The sequence below is a fragment of the Canis lupus genome, chromosome 5 (genome assembly GCF_003254725.2).
Source record: "Canis lupus dingo isolate Sandy chromosome 5, ASM325472v2, whole genome shotgun sequence".
Taxonomy (NCBI): Eukaryota; Metazoa; Chordata; class Mammalia; order Carnivora; family Canidae; genus Canis; species Canis lupus.
The window spans coordinates 43,012,057-43,033,645 of NC_064247.1; the positions used below are offsets into that span (position 1 = coordinate 43,012,057).

At 51.5% G+C, this 21,589-nt stretch overlaps 1 long non-coding RNA gene across 1 annotated transcript in view; it reads right to left on the reverse strand.

Annotated features, from left to right (window-relative positions):
* The window catches only part of LOC118354868 (uncharacterized), a 57,979-nt gene extending 37,314 nt beyond the window's left edge, over nt 1-20,665 (reverse strand). Inside the window, exons 1-2 of the long non-coding RNA XR_007410486.1 lie at nt 20,558-20,665; nt 6,164-6,306 (exon numbers count right to left, since the gene is read on the reverse strand). This is a non-coding gene — a long non-coding RNA (uncharacterized LOC118354868). The remainder of the gene's footprint in view (nt 1-6,163; nt 6,307-20,557) is intronic.
* Between the last annotated feature and the right edge of the window lie 924 nt (nt 20,666-21,589).

The following is a 21,589-nucleotide window of genomic DNA, read 5'->3' on the forward strand; positions in this document are numbered from 1 at the left end:
ATCTGGGAAACTAGGTTCCAAGAACAGCCTGTCCTGTCCTGGGCTAAGTGACTGTGCACAAGTCACACCATCTCCCAGAGACTCCATTTCTTCCCATGTAGGATGGGAACTTCTATCATAGGGTCCTGTGGGGATTAAGCAGCTGATCAGAATAGAGATGGGCACATGGTGAGTGCCTGACCAGTTCGAGCCATTGGCGTTAATGTTGTCAAGGAGCCCTGCTAAACCCTCCAGTCTTTGTCACCTTCAGGCATATGAGGTCTGCCCAGATCACTTGTCTGCCTCATCCACGCTAGGCCCCCACCTGTGCCACCACCCCTGGGCGCAGGGGACAGTAGATGCTAGCCACTTCTCCAAAGAAGGAGCGGAGAATCCCCCAGACTAATATGCAGGTCCAGAGGGGACTGACTCTGGTGGAACACGTGTGACCTGCTGATGGGGATGAGCAGCTAGCCGGAAAGGGCAGGGTCTAGATGGCGTCACTGCATCCCTGGGGCTCTCTTCTTCCCTCCTTCCTACCTCTGGGGTGTGTGTGTGTGTGTGTGTGTGTGTGTGTGTGTGATTGTCTTCCTCTCAACTCCCTGGCTGTGCCACCCCTTCCCCTGCACAGCTCTCCCTTCTCTGCTTCTGTGTCTGCTTGCTGCCCCATCCTTCCCAACCACCTGCCACTGTGTCCAGGGCAGAAACTATCATCTCTCAGCCCCTGAGTGTACACACCCCAGTGCACCTTTCCTGCACACTGAGGCCAGCGTCCCTAAACCCCAAGTCCTACTTCCTGGGAGAAGGGCAGGAGCAGGTCCCATGGGGATCAGGGGATCCAGCTCTCCCCATCGGCCACACTCTAAATGGGATGACACAGGTCACTGCCACGGCTCAGAGAAGACGAAAGGCTCCTGCACCCAGGCCCGATGCGGAGGCTGCCCAGCATGCTCTCCCCCTCACCACCCTTCTCCAGTCAGCTCTAAGGTCTACACCACTGAGGGCCGATCAGGCCCTGAGTTCTACCCAGGCCTTAAAGCCCGTGTGACCCGCTCAGAACAAGGACTCAAGGGGGCAACAGCCTCCCAGCTGGGTGACCTGGTGTAGGCGGTTCATCCTCTGCAGGTCTCAGCTTCCCCATTTGCACAACACGGGAGATAAGGCTACCTGCTTCTTAACGTGGTTGCGAGGACTGGATACAGATTAACATACGTGAACAACGTGGCGCAGTGCCTGGCACAACCAGAGAGTGAGGGCCCATCATCGTCATCATCGTCAGGAGGTAAAGGCCAGGGCCACCCAGGACCACACGTGCAGCTGACAAGCTGGGGTTTCCTACCCGTTTCTGTGGGGACCCACGCAAACCAGAGGACCCCTGGGTGTCTCTGTCACAGGGTGTTAGAAAGAAACTATTTCCTGTTTGGGTTTCAGCGGGTGCTTTGGGTGATGATCCCCGGGTACCCTCAGAAACTAAGGAGAGTTTTGTCAATAGTATCTTTTGCATTGTATCTACCGGGGTGGGGGGTGTGGGTGGCTAGACGGGAGAGCCAACCCTCAGATGAACCCCTGAGTGGTCATGGGGCCAGGTGGACACAAAAAGCACAGCAAGGGCAGGACAAGGTGCTGGGAATGTGTCGCGGACAAAAGGAGACACAGGACGTGCACCCTGAGCTGAACACATGTGTTGCTTGATTAATAAAACAACAGAAAGAGAAAGAGAAACGTTCCTCAGAGCTCGCTAAGAGGGGCCACAGTCTCGCAGCACCATTCAGACGACGGCCCACGCAACCGACGGATTTGGGTCGCATCCAAAGGCACACACAGCACAACACCCAAGGAAGAAGCAAAGGGGAGCACTTCTGAAGGCAAAGACAGTGCCTCCAGCCCTGCAAAGGCCACCTGAAGGCTTAGCAGGTGTGCGGGGATCACGGCAGAGACCCTCAGGGAGGGTCCCCGGGGCCCTGCCGAGGGACAAGGACCCCTGACCGCCGGGCGATTCCCGTGCCTCAGCTCAAGCATCACCGCAGGAGATCTGGGAAAGGCTGAGGGTGGCGGTCGCGGGGCGGCCACACGTCGGCAGGATCATTGCCACGCGGTCCCAGGGCTCGGGGGCCCTCCCGCAGAATCCCTGCGCCCCCGGGGCCTCGTGCCCGCGCCCCACTCTGAGGCGCCCCGGGTTCCAAAGCCGTATCCTGGCGACGGGCCAAACGCTGCTCTGGGCCTTGGGCCGCCACGTTGGCACCTGAAGGAGAGCGCCGGGAGCCCAGCTCTGCACCCACGGCCTCCGCCCGGAGCCAAGCGCTCGATGGGCACCTCCCCGGGCAGGCTGCGCCCCTCAGGCACGGCCCGGGCCCCGCGGGGTCGGCCCCTGGCAGCAGGGCTCGGCCGCCTGCAGCCCGCGCCCGGCGCCCCCCGACCAGCCTCGGCCCGCAGGGGGGCCCGGCGGTCCCCGCGCCGGCGTCAACCCCGAGGCCATCCTCCAAGCGTCCCGCGACCCGGTCTGGGCGCTCGTCCCTGGCTGCCGCCGCAGGGCACTCCGTGATCCTGTGGACCCTGCGCTCTCTTCTGGGGCTCATCGCCTGGGTCCGCAGGCGCGGCGGCCTGCACAGGGCGAAGCTGTCCGCCCCCCAGGCCCAGGCGTCCCTCACCTGCGCGTCCGTCCCGGGCAGACTCCCTGCCTATGTCCGCAGCTGCGGCTTGTCACCCCGGGGCCAACGTCAGCACCCAGCTGTGCCCAAGATGTCTCCGCAGGGAAGACGGCGTGGAGGGCCCGGGAGGAGCAGGAGGACCCCGCACTCACGGGGCCCCCAGACGCCCGGAGAAGGTGCGCTAAAGGCTCCGGGGCAGCACAGCCGGCATTCGGGCCCTTCAGGGTGGACACAAGCCCCCGTTCCTTTGTGCCCAGGCCTGGGCCTCTGCACAGAAGCCTCCCCGCACAGGGATCAGACGACGCAGCTGACAAGGAGTCCCACCCGGCCGGCAGGAGCTCCTGCCGCCACCGAAATGCCATCAGCAGCTCCTACAGCTCCACCAGGGAGGTCCCGTCAGCGCAGAGGAGGAGGGCTCCAGCCACAAGACAGGGCTGGCCGCCCCCCACGCCCCCAGACAAAGTCAGCCCACACAGCCCCTGGCGTCCCGCGGCGCCTTCTGTGCCTTGCCAGATGGAGAACCAGCGCCAGGAGGAGGCGGGTGCCACCACCGGGCAGAAAGAAACCTGCAGGAACCGCTCACCCACGTCTCACTGCTCCAGGCCCCGAAGACGCAAGATGCCTCTGCTGCCACACAGGCCAGGGGATCCTGTGCGGCTGCCGCCAGCCCCTGTGCTCGGCTTTCGAGTCACCGCCCAGGACCTAGACGCGGAGAAGAGAGCCGCCCTCCAGCGCATCGACCGTGCTTTGCGACGAGGGGACATGGAGGGCATCTCGAGGGGCGGCCTCACGTGCCCTTGCAGTGCCTTGCCCTGGCCTGCTGCACGGGCTGTTGTACTGCCAGCTGTCCCCCCAGCCCCTGGCCTAAGTGCACAGCGGGCGGAGCAGGACTCCCCGCGTCCCCTGGCTGTCCTGCCGCCTGGTGGAGGGGCTGTCTCTGTGCCGCCTCTGTCTCAGGGGGAGCCCAGCTCCCCTGGCGCCCCCTCCTCCCTGTCACGGTCCGTGCCCCCAGCCCCACGCACCTTGCTGGCCTCTGCGTCCTGCCCGGGATCGGGCAGGGCTGACCTGTCTGCCGAGGGCCGGGACCCGTCCAGGCCTGCTCCCTGCTCTGCATCAGGCCTGGCGTGTGCACTGAGCAGCCCAGCTCCTGGCCGGCCCATTCCCGCAGCTGCGGCAGAGTCCCTGCCCCCCTCCAGGGTGAAGCCCGGCGCGGACTCCCCTGCGATGGGAGGCGAGGGAGGGGGCTCTCTGCCAACCAAGCACTGGGTCAGCGGTTTCACAGCTGCCAGCTGTGCCTTCCCCACTGCTACCAGCACGGACTGCTCCAAAAGGACTGCCCTAGCCCCATGTATGTCGACTGTCCAGCGTTCAGCTCCCAGAGCTCCCCTCCCACCGTGGGTTCTCGTGTCCCCCCTTCCAGGAGTCTGCCGGTCACTTGCGCCGTCCCTTCCAGCCCCTCGAGCGGCACATCCACAGGCTTGGCTCCCCAGCCAGCCTCTGACGTCCAGGTCACCTCCATGGACTGCACTCCCCCTTGCATGCCTCTGCTCCTGGGCTCTCCCCAGTGGCTCTAGTAGGAGCTTCTATCCACCTGCCCAGGCCCTTCCGATGCCCTCCAGGGACAGCATGGGCTCAGTCACAGCCAGCACTGGCCTGCACGCACTGGGGCTCTGGAGCCCCAGCACACCTGTGAACCATCCCTGTGGGAACCCAGGAACCCCAGCTCAGCCCACACTCGGGGCCACGGATGGGCAGTGTCAGGGAGCCACCACCCTTTGCAGCCCTGTCCCCTACGGACCACGGGCAGCTCGAGCCTCAACCACGGCCCGGGCCCTGACCTCTGCTCTAGGCCAGCTCTCCTTGGGCAGCGCCACACAGGAGGCTTTGGGGGGTTCCTCGCCCACGTCCTGCACCTCGGGCACCCATGCTGGCACCCAGCCAGGCTGTGCTGCCACCCCAGCTGTCGTGCCCCCTGGCACGGCCACCGCCCCTGGCTCTGTGACCAATGCTGGGCCAGGCAGCTGGCAGCCCTGCCCAATAGCCGGCGCCACAAGCCCAGCCCCCTTGAACTTCGGGGTTGCGGCAGCCCCCGCAGGCCTGGGGAGGCGACAGGCTGCCCCGGATCAGAGGCGCAGCTTTGGCGCTCACAGCGTTACACCACAAACCAGCGGGGCCCCGAGCAGCACACACCGCTCTGGGGACAGCTTGGGCCTGAACACCCGGGGCCACCCTCGCGGCAGCACCCCCAACACCACCGCCCGAGCCAGCACCAAACACAACCCTGTGTCTGGAGGCCCGAACGCCCCTCCTGTTAGTCCCAGCCCGAGGGACCTAGCCGCTCAGAGGCCCCCGAGGCCCAGCCCAGAGCCCAGCAGCACTGCCCGCGAGGCCACCTGCAGGGTCGCGGGGCTCCTGGGCCCTACTCCTCGTGGCGCTGCCTCTGTGCTGAGCACAGCCAGGAACAGCCCTGCCAGGCCGAGCCCCTCGTCAGCTGCCCCGGGCTCGGGGAGTCGCAAAAGAGCTGCGCCGGGCCACAAGTCATTTCCCGACACCTCGCAATCCACTCTTTTGGGGTCTAGGAGGAAAATGCGGGCCTGAGTCCGTAGCTTCCTGGCAAGTCGCCAGCGTGCCCCTTCCCTCTAGGCTACATCTCATGTCCATGGGAAACCCTAGTCTAGCCCTGACTTCTGTGGTCCTGGAGCGACACTGGGCATCCCGAAAGCCAGCAAACGGAACACTCCCAAGCCTTGCCCCGCAGTTTTGCCCAAAGGTGGGTGGCTCGAGGCTGTGTCAGATCCCAGTGGCTACAGGCCCCAGGACGGTGCGCGGAGGCCCGTGTCCCATCTGCCTCCAGTCCTGCAGCGCACAGGACTCCTCCTCGACCCACACTGGATTCCTGCCCTCCCCATGTCCTTCCCATGTTCTACGAGTTTCCTCCATAGCTGAAAATAAAGCCTCGTTCCACTTTGTTTGCATACATCTCCTGAGTCTGTGCTCTGGGGGTCACGGGGGGAAAAGCTCCAGCCTGGATGGATGCGGGCATGGGGAGCCAGATCCCAGTTTCCAGGTTCCTTTGGCCTGGCTGGGTGGCGGCGGGTGTGTGTGTGTGTGTGTGTGTGTGTGTGTGTGTGGCGGGGGGTGCGGGGGGTCCTGGATGGTGGGGAGTGGGGGCAGAAGGGCTGGTAGGGCTGACTCCTGAGGAGGAACAGTGTGTTCAGTTTCAGTGACGCAGCCTGGTATACAGCAGCGGCCCGGGGGAGGGATAAACAGGGGGACTCAGCCTCGCCTATGGGAATGGCTGCTTCTCACCCACTTCTCTGGCCTGGACCAGGCTGCATCATCCCGAGTGGACACCAGGTGTCCACACTCTACGTGTTACATCTTTTTCCCAGGTAGTCATTTCTTTTTAGTCTTTTTTTTTTTCTTTTCCCCCTTTTCGCTTGGAAGTCCTGGGAAAATCCCCCTCTTCCTCATCTCCCTGGGGAAATGGGGTGGTATCAAGGATTGTGGGCGACGGCAAACCAGGGCAGCTTTACCTTGACGATGGGACATATCCCTGAGCGACGGGTGACATCCCATTTCACCGCAGCACAAGGACTTCCTCAATCCATCTCTTCCCTTTGCCAGACATTGGGGTGAGAGGGCCCTCTTGGCATCGGAACAGGCTAAAATCCATTCACTGTCATTATAAAAGATGAAAAGAATTGCAGGTTGTGGCCCGACATGGATGGACTTTAGAGATCCTCACTCCTGCCATCAGCAGAGGAAAGCTGAACTGCTGAACAGCACCAGTTCTCTGATCCATCAGGGAAGGAGGTCCTGGGGCCCCCTGTCACCACAGAAACTGGGGAGACGGGTGGATCAGAGACCCCGCGCTTAGTACTAGAAGTCCTAGCCTCAGCAATCAGGCAACAAAAGGAAACAAAAGGCATTCAAATTGACAAAAAAGACGTCAACAGACTCTCGCTCTTTGCAGATGACGTGACACTGTACGGAGAAAACCCAAAAGACAACGCCCCAAGCTTGCGAGAAATCATACAGCAATTCGACAGTGTGGCGGCATACAAAATCAAAGCCCCCAAATCAGTGGCCATCCTATACACTAACAATGAGACTGAAGGAAGAGAAATTCAGGAGTCAGTCCCATTTTTAACTGCACCCAAAAGCAGAAGACACCTAGGAATAAACCTCACCAAAGAGGTAAAGGATCTATACCTTGAACACTACAGAACTCTTCTGAAAGAAACTGAGCAAGACACATAAAGGCACGGAAAAATATTCCATGCTCGTGGATCGCAAGAATGAATATTTTGAAAATGTCAATGCTACCCAGGGCAATTTTCACATTCAGGGAAATCCCTATCAAAATCCCATGGACGTCCTTCAGAGAGTTGGAACAAATGGCCTTAAGATTTGTGTGGAATCAGAAAAGACCCCGAATAGCCAGGGGAATATTGGAAAAGAAAACCAGAGTCGGGGGCATCACAATGCCGGATTTCAGGTTGTACTGCAAAGCTGTGGCCCTCTAGACGGTGTGGTACTGGCACAGAAAGAGACACAGAGATCAATGACAGCCAGAGGAAACTCTGGGGGAGGTTCTTAGGGTCCTGATGTGCAAATTGGTCCTCCGCCCTCGATATAGGGGCATAAGGGTCATCCAACTATCTAGTAGCTTGTTGCCTCCAAAGTTTCCCTCAGGATAGCTGGTGCTCACTTGCGAACTCATGCAGTTTTACCCGGTAAAGCCAATGATTAGAAGTCTCGTGGCCTAAACGATCTCCACCTATCTCTGAGTCTCTTTTCCATCCATGGGTCGACCAGCAGCCCTATCCTTGCTGCCCCCCGATGTTCTCACACTCATGTCTTGTGTACTTTTTCCGTTGCGACCAGTGTCGGATCGCCTGTAACACGGACCCACTGACTCACCCCTCAGCTGACCCTGATCATGCTTAACCCATCCCCAGATATTTTTTTCTCTTCCCAACATTTTATGTATTTCTTGGTGAGAGACATGGAGAGAGGCAGAACCCTAGTCACAGGGAGAAATAGGCTCCTCGCACGGAGCCCGATGCGGGACCGAACCCAGGACCGGGATGACAATCCCAGCTGAAGGCAGATGCCCAACCGCTGAGCCACCCAGGCATCTCTAGTCCACCCCTCCTACACCCCATTGCCACCCATGGTCTTTCATGTTCCTCTGCTTCCGACCGACAACCTTGTGCTCTTTGTTTCTTTCTATGTTTCTTTCTTTTTTTTTTTAACTTATTTAAAGATTTTATTTATTCATAGAGAGAGAGAGGAAGAGACACAGGCAGAGAAAGAAGCAGGCTCCTTGCGGGACTTGATCCTGGGACTCCAAGACCATGCCTGGGGCTGAAGGGAGGCGATCAAATGCCAAGCCACCCAGGCGTCCTTACATGTATTTTTTTTAAACGTGAAATTATTCATGAGGGACAGAGAGAGCTGCAGGTACATGGGGGGCAGGGAGAAGCAGGCTCCGTGCAGGGAGCCTGATGTGGGACTTGATCCCAGGATCCAGGATCTGGCCCTGAGCCAAAGGTGGACGCTCAACCTCAGAGCCACCCCAGGTGTCCCCAGTCCACACCTTGCTCCCCATTGCCACCCACGGTCTTGCGTGTTCCTCTGCTTCCCACACACGACCACATGCTCTACTTCTATCTCTAGACACACCCGACCATACCCGTCTAGGAAATAGGCTAAGACAGGACAGATTCTCATTTGACAGTTCTGGTACTGAGGACCGTCCTTGTTTGCTGTGGTGGTGGTGGCGACACGAAGGCTCTCTGTCCACAAACGGTGCCAGGTCATGGGGAGATGAGGCAGGAAGGAAAGGACCGGTTTCAGTTTGCAGACATTTGTACATCTGATCAGGAACGTCTCCCACCAGTCAGTGACCCGGGTGTTTGGGGGTGAGGGCGGCAGGACACCTCGGATGAGATTTCCAGTGTGCCCTTGCCTGGCTGGAAGCTGAACCGGAACCGGTGCAGCCTGGGTGGTTCCAAAAGCGCGGGGTGGGGGCGAGCGGGTGTCCCCTAAGGGGCAGATATCCTCGTCCCACGGAAGAGGAGAAAAACATTCCCAAGGCCCCTGTTTGGCGCCCGTCCTGAGTCGGGAAACGCTACTGACCCAGGTGGATCCGGAGCAGGCTGCATTGCAGCCACCCTGCGGTCCCATATTCCTCACACACGACTCACGGGGGTGCCGGTTTTCCGGCCCTGCCTGCTGCCTGCCTATCTCTGCATCCAACTTGCAACTTTAAGTCTGTGAGGTTGGAAGCTTCGGCTCTCTGGGTCTTGCTAGAACCCAAACATAGAAGGACGCTTGCCATACGATACCACGTTCAATCAAGCATCTGTGAAATGAATGTCAGGAAGGAAATTCTCAGCCTTGAACGTTTCTGGGCCCTGCTCCCTCGGCTTTCACACCGACCCAGGTCCAAAGGCCTCGGAAAACCTCAGCACGAGGGCTCTATTTCTGTCCCTTTGAACACAGGTTGCCTGTCTGCTTCCCTTGACACTAAAGAAACAGGGAGCCCGGGTGGCTCCGTGTTGAGCATCTGCCTTGGAGTCACGTCGTGATCCTGGGGTCCTGGGGCCTGGGCTCCAACATCGGGCTTCCAGCGGGGAGCCTGCTTCTCCCTCTCCCTTGGTCACTGCCTGTTTCTCATGAATAAATAAATCCATGATCCGGGATGAAATTCGAGACGCCTGGATGGCTCAGCGGTTGAGTGTATGTCTTTGGCTCAGGGCGTGATCCCATGATCCGGGATCCAGCCCCACATTGAGCTCCTTGCATGGAGCCTGCTTCTCCCTCTGCCTAGATATCTGCCTAGGTCTCTGCCTCTCTCTCTCTCTCTCTCAAAAATAAAATCTGAGAAAAAAAAAAGAAATTCCCTACATTTGGACTTGTAGGTCACCTGATCAGAAAGATGCCTTGTAGGACAAGACCCAAGAGGTGGTCCAGAGAAATAAGGATGGACCAAAATTTTACACACCTGACCCAACCCCCCACTTCCCAATAGTCAAAATCATGAAGAAGGGGAAAGCAGGCCAGGTGGCCACCAGAAATTCAAAATCCACTTCTCCTCTCCAAGCACAAGCGCCAAAACCAATGCTCAACCCACTGCCAGCTCCTCCACCTCTTTCAGAGGCTGAAAGGCAACCACAGATGAAGCTGTTTGCAGGAGGAAAAGACAGGAGATGAGATGAAGGAGCAGGCAGAGGTGGGGGCAGAAGGGTGGAAGGTGATGGATAAGAAAAAGGAAAAGAGGGGCACCTGGGTCACTCCGTGGTTGAGCGTCTGCTCAGGCTCAAGGTGTGACGCTGGGGTCCTGGGGTTGAGTCCCACATCGGGTCCCTGTGGGGATCCTGCTTCTCCCTCTCCCTGTGTCTCAGCCTCTCTCTGTGTCTCTCATAAATAAATAAAGAAATCTTTAAAAATCAAAGAACACAAAGTTTAACTCTGCCTTGGGCCTTGTGGGCAGCTCCCCTGGGGCCTCTGCCTGAGCCCCACCATCCCCCAGGCTCCTCCTCCCCCTCCCCTCTCTTCCCCCCCTTCCCCCCAGTTTCTACAGCACTCCAGTGGCTGGAGTGGTCAACTCCTCTGCCATCTCTGGTGCCTCCACTGCCATCGCACCCCCACCTCCCCACTTCAGGCAAGGAGCAATAATCACCCTAAGCCATTGGGCCACCTCCTTCTGAGGTTCACGTTGCAGTACCTCCCAAATCAGTAGGCAGGAAGGAGGCCCGAGGGCTCCCTTGGACTTCAACCACCCGCTTCAGATTTTCCCACGGGAGCCTGACAGTGGGAGTGGGGAAGGAACATCGATTGACTTTTTAGAGGACATAGGGGCATTAGAGGACATTATACAGCTTTCAAGCCAATTCAAGGTTGTTGGTTGATTTTTCAAAGACATGTCCTTGGAGCTATCAAGGTCACATATCATACAGATAACCAGCTTTATCTCCCCCACCGCCACCCCACCGTTGGGGTGGGCAGTGGGATATGCTATGCTCCCGTCACAGTTTGTGAGCCTGTAATGGGGCGGTCAAAATAGACCCCTCCATCACCATTAGACAAAGAAACCACATTTGCTGTCTTACTAGAAAACAGGCAGAGAAAAGATGAGAACTACTTATGCCCTTGTTCCACCCAGACTGACCTGGATGCTGGAGGGTCTAGGCCCAAGGGACAGCCCTACTCAACTTTGCTGTAACACCTCAATGGATTAGTTAAGTTGTGCCTGTTATGATTTGTCCACTGAAACTACTTAAAATGGTCGATTTTGTCTGTCTCGTATACTTTTCATTGTTAAGAGCAAATAGGTTTTAAAAAATGGTTTATAGGTTAAACCTTTACAGGAGTTTCCAAAATCTTTGGTGACCTGAAACTTTGAAGGTGTGCTAGGTTAATTGATAACTTGGGTTAAATTCATCGGATACCTATGTCTGTCTTTTCAACAGAAGGTAAAATACTAAAGCATAAGTCCCTAAGACACCGAAGGTGGTTTTTGGTTTTGTTTCCTTCTGTTTTCCTTCCCCCCTACCCTTTTCTTTTCTCTCCCCCCCACCAATTTTTCTTTTTGTTTTATTCAGGAAAACTGGAGATACCTGGGTATGTTAGTAAGCATGTCTCGTGCTTTCTTAAAAATTGTGTTATAAACACATACACACACACACTGTGTTTCTAAAAACTATGACATGAAGTCATACATTTGCCAAGCTAAAGAATTCTGGTAAGATAGACAGTGTACTGCTGGTTCTTACTGACTTTTCACCAGAGACTGAGGTTTCTAGGAGTTAACAGTCTGCCACATGAGACGCCTGGGTGGCTCAGCGGTTGAGCATCTGCCTTGGGCTCAGGGCCTGATCACGGAGTTCCGGATTCATTCCTGCATTTGGCTCCTTTTGGGGAGCCTACTTCTGACTATGTCTCTGCCTCTCTGTCTCTGTCTCTCTCCCTCCCCTCCTCTCCCTTCTCCTCCCTCTCTCTCCTCCTTTCCCCCTCACACAGTGCTCTCTCTAAAAAAAAGTAAATAAGTACAATTTAAAAGAAGTCTGCCACATGGAATCAAGACTCCTGGAAAATGATAAGGAAAGGAACTTCGTGTGTGAGAAGGTAGGAGATGTGTAGATGAGGTACAAGGCATGAGAATAGATTTTTTGTTGAGGGAAAAGAAAGTAATCCTGTCCCAAAAGGAGCCTGGCTATTTTTTTTATATATGTTTTAAGCTTTTATTTACTTATTCATGAGAGACACAGAGAGAGGCAAAGAGAGAGGCAGAGATAGGAGAAGCAGGCTCCATGCAAGGAGCCCGATATGGGACTCGATCCCGGGACTCCAGGATCATACCCTGGCCTGAAGGCAGACAGACGGTCAACCGCTGAGCCCCCCAGGCATCCTAGAACCTGGCCATTTAGAGAAAGAAAGCTCAAGACTGACTCTGAATGGAATAGGACATCGTAGAAGGTGTTTCTGAAGCCCTCTTTTTGAGATTTAAAAAAAGACTTTGTTTATGTCTTTTTTACACCGAGAGAGGGAGAGGCAGAGACACAGGCAGAGGGAGAAGCAGGCTGCACAGGAGAGCTCCGATGTGGGACTCGATCCCAGGACCCTGGGATCACACCCTGAGCAGAAGGCGGACGCTCAAAGGCTGAGCCACCCAGGCATCCCTGAAGGAGAGCTCTTGAAAAGGAATTGATTGTATGCATGGTCAGGACAGACTGAGATTGGGAGAAGTGAGTTTTACAAGGACACTGGCATAACATCGAGATTTGGCTCTTCTCTCTGTCAACATGACAAGGTTTTCTTGCATTGGTAGTCTACTCTTGAGAAAAGATTGTGAACAGAGAAATAAAGACTAGGTTTGTTAGTTTGTTTACTCGTCCAGAACAGCAAGCTTTTAGATTCGTTTTTATCTGGTCTTTACCTACGTAACAGAGTGAAAACTTCTCAAAAGTAAAGGAGCTGCATTTTGGGGAAACTCTATAACCTGCTGTAGAATCTCCTAGGGCCACCTTGGCGAAACAGATACTGAAGTTTTCAGTTTTGTAATGATCCGTGATTCTTTGTAGGCACCTGCCTTGAAAATTCTGAGATGTTGGTTGGTTTGACCGGCTGGGTGGCTGACTGTGTGGCTGGCTGTTTGCTTGTTTGTTCATTCATTCATTGATTTTCAACAGATTCCCAAAAGTCAGACCCTAAATAGAGTCTCTTGACTAATATATATATAGTTTACCTGCTATGTGAAGTCACATGAGAAGCATTGTCAAACAGATAATAATAAGCCCTCTTTGATTCTATTGGGTGTGTGAATGCGGTCAGTGTTCCAAAAGCAAAATGAAATTCCTAAAATTGTAACATGTCCTGGTACAGTGCCATTGCTCGACGTTCGAATTGTTAAAATGCTGTGTGTGATAGAAAATGATCAAATTTTCTTCTCAACTGCATTATAATGAACTCTCATCGGGTCATTCACCATGTCCATTGTTGACCGCCCTGTCCTTTACAGGTGTGGTTCTGATGTTCTTGCAAAAATATGGTCCACCTGAGAGGGAGGGGCAATATGGCGGAAGAGTAGGGTCCCCAAGTCACCTGTCCCCACCAAATTACCTAGATAACCTTCAAACCATCCTGAAAATCTACAAATTCGGCCTGAGATTTAAAGACGGCAGCCCTGGTGGCCCAGCGGTTTAGCGCCGCCTGCAGGCCGGGGTGTGATCCTGGAGACCCTGGATGTAGCCCCACATCGGGCTCCCCGCATGGAGCCTGCTTCTCCCTCTCCCTCTGCCTGTGTCTCTGCCTCTCTCTCTCGCTCTGTGTCTCTCATGAATAAATAAAAAATAAAATTAAAAAATTGAATAAAGAGAACAGCTGGAATGCTACAGTGAGAAGAGTTCGCGCTTCTATCAAGGTAGGAAGACGGGGAAAAAAGGAATAAAGAAACAAAAGGCCTCCAAGGGGGAGGGGCCCCGCGAGGAGCCGGGCTGAGGCCGGGGCGAGTGTCCCCAGGACAGGAGAGCCCCGTCCCGGAGGAGCAGGAGCTGCACCATCTCCCCGGGCGGAAAGGGGCTCGCGGGGAGTTGGAGCAGGACCCAGGAGGGCGGGGATGCCCTCGGGCTCCCGGGGACACTAACAGACACCTGCGCCCCGGGGAGAGCCCCACACTCCGCGGCCGAGCTCCCTAAGGGCTGCAGCGCGCACGGCGGGACCCGGAGCAGCTCGGAGGGGCTCGGGCAGAGGAAGAGGCTCCGTGCGGAGGGGGCTGCGCGGTTCCAGGAGCAGCTCGGGGGGCTCGGGCGGCGGCTCCGCGGAGGGGGCTGCGGGGCAGGAGCGCGAATCCAACAGCGCAGGCTCCGGAGCACAGGGCGCCGGGACACAGCCCAGGATCCGGCCTACCCCGGGACAGGCAGAGGCCGAGGGCCCAGGACAGCGAGGACGCTCCTGCCACGAGCTGAGCAGATCAGCGGCCCCGCCCCGGAGCCTCCAGGCCCTGCAGACGGAGAGCTCCGGAGTTCCTGCGGGGGCTGAATCCAGGTTTCCAGAGCTGGCCCCGCCACTGGGGCTGTTCCTCCTGCGGCCTCAAGGGGTAAACAACCCCACGGAGCCCTGCACCAGGCAGGAGGCTGAGCAGCTCCCCCAAGTGCTAACACCTGAAAATCAGCACAGCAGGCCCCTCCCCCAGAAGACCAGCTAGACGGACAAGGGAAAAACAAATTATTGACCAAGCAGCACCAGAAAGTTCCAGGGGAAGTCAAGGGACTTACAGTATACAGAATCAGAAGATACTCCCCCTTGTTTTTTTGTTTTGTTTTGTTGTTTTGTTTTGTTTTTTGCTTTTTGATTTCCGTTTGCTTCCCCCCGTTTTTTTTCTTTTTTTTCTCATTGTCTTCTTTATTCTTTTCTTTTTCACTTTTTTCTTCCTTTTTTCTTTTTCTTTCCTTCTTTCTCTTCTTTCTTTTTCTCCTTTTCCCAGTACAACTTGTTTTTGGCCACTCTGCACTGAGCAAAATGACTAGAAGGAAAACCTCACCTCAAAAGAAAGAATCAGAAACAGTCCTCTCACCCACTGAGTTAAAAAATTTGGATTACAATTCAATGTCAGAAAGCCAATTCAGAAACACAATTATAAAGCTACTGGTGGCTCTAGAAAAAAGCATAAAGGACTCAAGAGACTTCATGACTGCAGAATTTAGATCTAATCAGGCAGAAATTTAAAATCAATGGAATGAGATGCAATCCAAACTACAAGTCCAAACAACGAGGGTTAACGAGGTGGAAGAACGAGTGAGTGACATAGAAGACAAGGTGATGGCAAAGAGGGAAACTGAGGAAAATAGAGACAAACAAAAGATCATGAGGATAGATTAAGGGAAATAAGTGACAGCCTGAGGAAGAAAAATCTACCTTTAATTGCGGTTCCCGAGGGCGCCAAAAGGGCCAGAAGGCCAGAATATGTATTTGAACAAATCATAGCTGAAAACTTTCCTAATCTAGGAAGGGAAACAGGCATTCAGATCCAGGAAATAGAGAGATCCCCCCCCCCTAAAAAATCAATAAAGACCGTTCAACACCTGGACATTTAATAGTGAAGCTTGCAAATGCCAAAGATAAAGAGAAGATCCTTAAAGCAGCAAGAGACAAGAAATCCCTGACTTTTTTTTTTTTTTTTTTTTAATCCCTGACTTTTATGGAGAGGAGTATTAGGGTAACAGCAGACCTCTCCACAGAGACCTGGCAGGCCAGAAAGGGCTGGCAGGACATATTCAGGATCCTAAATGAGAATAACATGCAACCAAGAATACTTTATCCAGCAAGGCTCTCATTCAAAATGGAAGGAGAGATAAAGAGCTTCCAAGACAGGCAGGAACTAAAAGAATATGTGATCTCCAAAGCAGCTCTGCAAGAAATTTTATGGGGGACTCTCAAAATTCCCATTTAAGAAGAAGTTCAGTGGAACAATCCACAAAAACAAGGAATGAATAGATATCATGATGACACTAAACTCATATCTTTCAATAGTAACTCTGAACGTGAACGGACTTAATGACCCCATCAAAAGGCGCAGGGTTTCAGACTGGATAAAAAAGCAGGACCCATCTATTTACTGTCTACAAGAGACTCATTTTAGACAGAAGGACACCTACAGCCTGAAAATAAAAGTTTGGAGAACCATTTACCATTCAAATGGCCCTCAAAAGAAAGCAGGGGTAGCCATCCTTATATCAGATAAACTAAAATTTACCCCGAAGACTGTAGTGAGAGATGAAGAGGGACACTATATCATACTTAAAGAATCTATCCAAAAAGAGGACTTAACAATCCTCAATATATATGCCCCGAATGTGGGAGCTGCCAAATATATCAATCAATTAATAACCAAAGCTAAGACACACTTAGATAATAATACACTTACACTTGGTGACTTCAATCTAGTGCTTTCTACACTCGATAGGTCTTCTAAACACAACATCTCCAAAGAAACGAGAGCTTTAAATGATACACTGGACCAGATGGATTTCACAGATATCTACAGAACTTTACATCGAAACTCAACTGAATACACATTCTTCTCAAGTGCACATGGAACTTTCTCCAGAATAGACCACATACTGGGTCACAAATCAGGTCTGAACCGATGCCAAAAGATTGGGATCGTCCCCTGCATATTGTCAGATAATAATGCCTTGAAATTGGAACTAAATCACAACAAGAAGTTTGGAAGGACCTCAAACACGTGGAGGTTAAGGACCATCCTGCTAAAAGAATGAAAGGGTCAACCAGGAAATTAAGGAAGAATTAAAAGATTCATGGAAACTAATGAGAGTGAAGAGACAACCGTTCAAAATCTTTGGGATGCAGCAAAAGCAGTCTGGAGGGGGAAATACATCGCAATACAAGCATCCATTCAAAAACTGGAAAGAACTCAAATACAAAAGCTAACCTTACACATAAAGGAGCTAGAGAAAAAACAGCAAATAGATCCTACACCCAGCAGAAGAGACTTAATAAAGATATGAGCAGAACTCAACGAAATCGATACCAGAAGAACTGTGGAACAGATCAATAGAACCAGGAGTTGGTTCTTTGAAAGAATTAATAAGATAGATAAACCATTAGCCAGCCTTATTAAAAAGAAGGGAGAGAAGACTCAAATTAATAAAATCATGAATGAGAAAGGAGAGATCACTACCAACACCAAGGAAATACAAACGATTTTAAAAACATATTATGAGCAGCTATACGCCAATAAATTAGGCAATCTAGAAGAAATGAACGCATTTCTGGAAAGCCACAAACTATCAAAACTGGAACAGGAAGAAATAGAAAACCTGAACAGGCCAATAACCAGGGAGGAAATTGAAGCAGTCATCAAAAACCTCCTAAGACACAAAAGTCCAGGGCCAGATGGCTTCCCTGGGGAATTCTATGAAACGTTTTAAGAAGAAACCATACCTATTCTACTAAAGCTGTTTGGAAAGATAGAAAGAGATGGAGTACTTCCAAATTCGTTCTATGAGGCCAGCATCACCTTAATTCCAAAACCAGACAAAGACCCCACCAAAAAGGAGAATTACAGACCAATATCCCTGATGAACATGGATGCAAAAATTCTCAACAAGATACTAGCCAATAGGATCCAACAGCACATTAAGAAAATTATTCACCAGGACCAAGTGGTATATATTCCTGGGACACAAGGCTGGTTCAACACTCGAAAAACAAACAGTGTGATTCATTGTATCAGCAAGAGAAAAACCAAGAACCATATGATCCTCTCATTAGATGCAGAGAAAGCATTTGACAAAATACAGCATCCATTCCTGATCAAAACTCTTCAGAGTGTAGGGATAGAGGGAATGTTCCTCAACATCTTAAAAGCCATCTACGAAAAGCCCACGCAAATATCATTCTCAATGGGGAAGCACTGGGAGCCTTTCCCCTAAGATCAGGAACAAGATAGGGATGTCCACTCTCACCACTGCTATTCAACATAGTCCTAGAAGTCCCAGCCTCAGCAATCAGACAACAAAAAGACATTAAAGGCATTAGAATTGGCAAAGAAGTCAAACTCTCCCTCTTCGCTGATGACATGAAACTCTACATAGAAAACCCAAAACCCTCCCCCCTAAGATTGCTAGAACTCATACAGCAATTCGGCAGTGTGCCAGGATACAAAATCAATGCCCAGAAGTCAGTGGCATTTCTATACACTAACAATGAGACTGAAGAAAGAGAAATTAAGGAGTCAATCCCATTTACAATTGCACCCAAAAGCATAAGATACCTATGAATAAACCTAACCAAAGAGGTAAAGGATCTATACCCTAAAAACTACAGAACACTTCTGAAAGAAATTGAGGAAGACACAAAGAGATGGAAAAATATTCCATGCTCATGGATTGGCAGAATGAATATTGTGAAAATGTCAATGTTACCCAGGGCAATATACACATTTAATGCAATCACTATCAAAATACCATGGACTTTCTTCAGAGAGTTGGTACAAATAATCTTAGGTTTGTGTGGAATCAGAAAAGACCCCGAATAGCCAGGGCAATTTTAAAAAAGAAAACCATAGCTGGGGGCATCACAATGCCAGACTTCAGGTTGTACTACAAAGCTGTGGTCATCAAGACAGTGTGGTACTGGCACAAAAACAGACACAGAGATCAATGGAACAGAATAGAGAACCCAGAAGTCTACCCTCAACTTTATGGTCAACTAATATTCGATAAAGGAGGAAAGACTATCCATTGGAAGGAAGACAGTCTCTTCAGTAAATGGTGCTGGGAAATTGGACATCCACATGCAGAAGAATGAAACTAGACCACTCTCTTTCACCATACACAAAGATAAATTCAAAATGGATGAAAGATCCATTGTGAGACAAGATTCCATCAAAATCCTAGAGGAGAACACAGGCAACACCCTTTTTGAACTTGGCCACAGTAACTTCTTGCAAGATACATCCATGAAGGCAAAAGAAACAAGAGCAAAAATGAACTATTGGGACTTCATCAAGATAAGAAGCTTTTGCACAGCAAAGGATACAGTCAACAAAACTAAAAGACAACCTCCAGAATGGGAGAAGATAGTTGCAAATGACGTATCAGATAAAGGGCTAGTATCCAAGATCTATAAAGAACTTATTAAACTCAACAGCAAAGAAACAAACAATCCAATCATGAAATGGGCAAAAGACATGAAGAGAAATCTCACAGAGGAAGACATCGACATGGCCAACATGCACATGAGAAAATGCTCCGCATCACTTGCCATCAGGGAAATACAAATCAAAACCACAATGAGATACCACCTCACAACAGTGAGAATGAGGAAAATTAGCAAGGCAGGAAACCTCAAATGTTGGAGAGGATGCGGAGAAAAGGGAACCCTCTTGCACTGTTGGTGGGAATGTGAACTGGTACAGCCACTCTGGAAAACTGTGTGCAGGTTCCTCAAAGGGTTAAAAATAGACCTGCCCTACGACCCAGCCATTGCACTGCTGGGGATTTACCCCAAAGATACAGATGCAATGAAACCCCGGGACACCTGCACCCCAATGTTTCTAGCAGCAATGTCCACAATAGCCAAACTGTGGAAGGAGCCTCGGTGTCCATCGAAAGATGAATGGATACAGAAGATGTGGTTTATGTATACAATGGAATATTCCTCAGCCATTAGAAATGACAAATACCCACCATTTGCTTCAACGTGGATGGAACTGGAGGGTATTATGCTGAGTGAAATAAGTCAATCGGAGAAGGACAAATATTATATGGTCTCATTCATTTGGGGAATATAAATAGTAGTGAAAGGGAATAGAGGGGAAGGGAGAAGAAATGGGTAGGAAATATCAGAAAGGGAGACAGAACATGAGAGACTCCTAACTCTGGGAAAAGAAGTGGTGGAAGGGGAAGAGGGCAGGGGGTGGGGGTGACTGGGTGGCAGGCACTTAGGGGGACACTTGACAGGATGATCACTGGGTGTTATTCTGTATGTTGGCAAATTGAGCACCAATAAAAAATAAATGTATTATTAAAAGAAAAAAAAAGCAACAACAACAAATAAATATGGTCCATCTTCCAGAGGATTCACGGAAAGGACTTTTGACAAATACCGGTTTCTGGTCACCCTGAGATCATAAAAACTCCAGTATGAATTGCCAGAACTAATGAAGAAGCTGCATTTAAACAGAACAGAAAGGAACAACATGGAACTGAATGAGCAAAGGACAATGATGACCGGTTTTTAATGACTCTTGTTCCAAATATTGTTGATCCCCTCTTGTGCTCTTCCAGTTTGAAGGAAACGTTGTCTCTAGAGGTATCTATAACTTACAGAAATTTTAGGAAAATGTTTTGTGAACAAATTAAGATAGTTATCTTTCCTCCCTCCCTGTGACCCTCCAGAGTTCAGAAACTCAGTGAGTATTCTTTCTCTTATGGCAATTGTAAATCATCTGTGTAAGTTCCATGGGAATCTGCTCTCATTGTAACCAGACACCGTTAGAAGGATTGGTTGTGTTACCAAGGCCTTCCTTGAGTAGGATGGCATCTGTTTTTCTTTTTCTTCCTTCCCCACCCCTCTCCCCCCCACCCCCATTTTGTTTTTCAAAGTAATCTCTACTCCCAATATGGGGCTCGAACTCACAACCTTGAGGTCAAGAGTCATGCTCTCTACTAACTGAGCAGGCCAGGTGCCCCTGGAATGTCATCCCTTAAGACACAGGCATAGACTCAGATAGGATCAGACAGCTTTGAGAAACTCAGATCAACTCTCTGGAGCCAGTCAAGCCCCTTGGAAACTGTTGGCCTGACACCTTCCTTACAGAGGTCCCCACAGCCTTACCAGGTGAGTCAAGAGTGCCACCTCCTGGCAGGTGAAACCAAGAGTCAGCTGCTTACCCGGACTGAGCCTCCCAGGTGCCCCTAAAAGGTGCTTTGAAATGCTGAAGTTCTTCCTTCTTGCCTTGCCTTTACAGGGATGACATCAGTGACCACGTCTGTCTACCTGGAGAGGAAGAAAATATTCCAGATTGCTGAAGCCTGGTTTTCCACACTGCAGATGACAGGACATGCCCTCCAACCTGACCCAGGAACTCCCTCACTCTGAGCCAAGGCCAGGGGGTCTTGTTGTTTTAAGTTGTGGTGAAAAATAGACATGACCTACAATGGAGCATTTTAGCCGTTTCTAAGCCTAGAGTTCAGCAGTATTAGGTACGTTCACATCCTCCTCGCCACACTAACTTCCATTCCATTTTTTAAATTTAAAACTTTTAAATTTTAAATACATTTAAAAATGTATTTATTCATGAGAGACAGAGAGGCAGAGACACCGGCAGAGGGAGAAGCAGGCTCCCCGCAGGGAACCGGATTCGGGACTCGATCCCAGGACCCTGGGATGATGCCTGGAGCCAAAAGAAGACACTGAACCCCTGAGCCACCCAGGTGTCCCATACATTCTTAATTTTTTAAAAGTTCATTCATTTTTTCATTATCTCTAGACCCAACGTAGGGCTTGAACTCACGACCCTGAGTGAGATCAAGAGTTGAGTGCTGTTCTGATTGAGCCGGCCAGGTGCTCCTGCCATTTCATTTTTTCAAGAACCCTAGGAAGGTGGCTCAGAGTCACCATTTGTCCGCCCCCCACCCCTCCATGTGGAGGTGCCATCTGTCGGGCTAGTTCATGTTTGTCCATCTTCCTTCCTCCTTTTACTAGACAGAAGGTGGCTTGTGAAACAGCTGGTGACTGTATCAAATGAGACTGAGGATTTCCCTTGGGAAGTGGGTGCGAGAGGGAGGACAGGTCAAGGGAGAACCAGGAACGTGTTGGTGTTGCTTTAGAGGAAAGAGTGTGCTTGCTGGGCCCTCACCCAGGGTGGATGAGTCAGAACTATCCCGGGCCAGGCCTCCCTTAGTCCTTCACCCTTATCACTC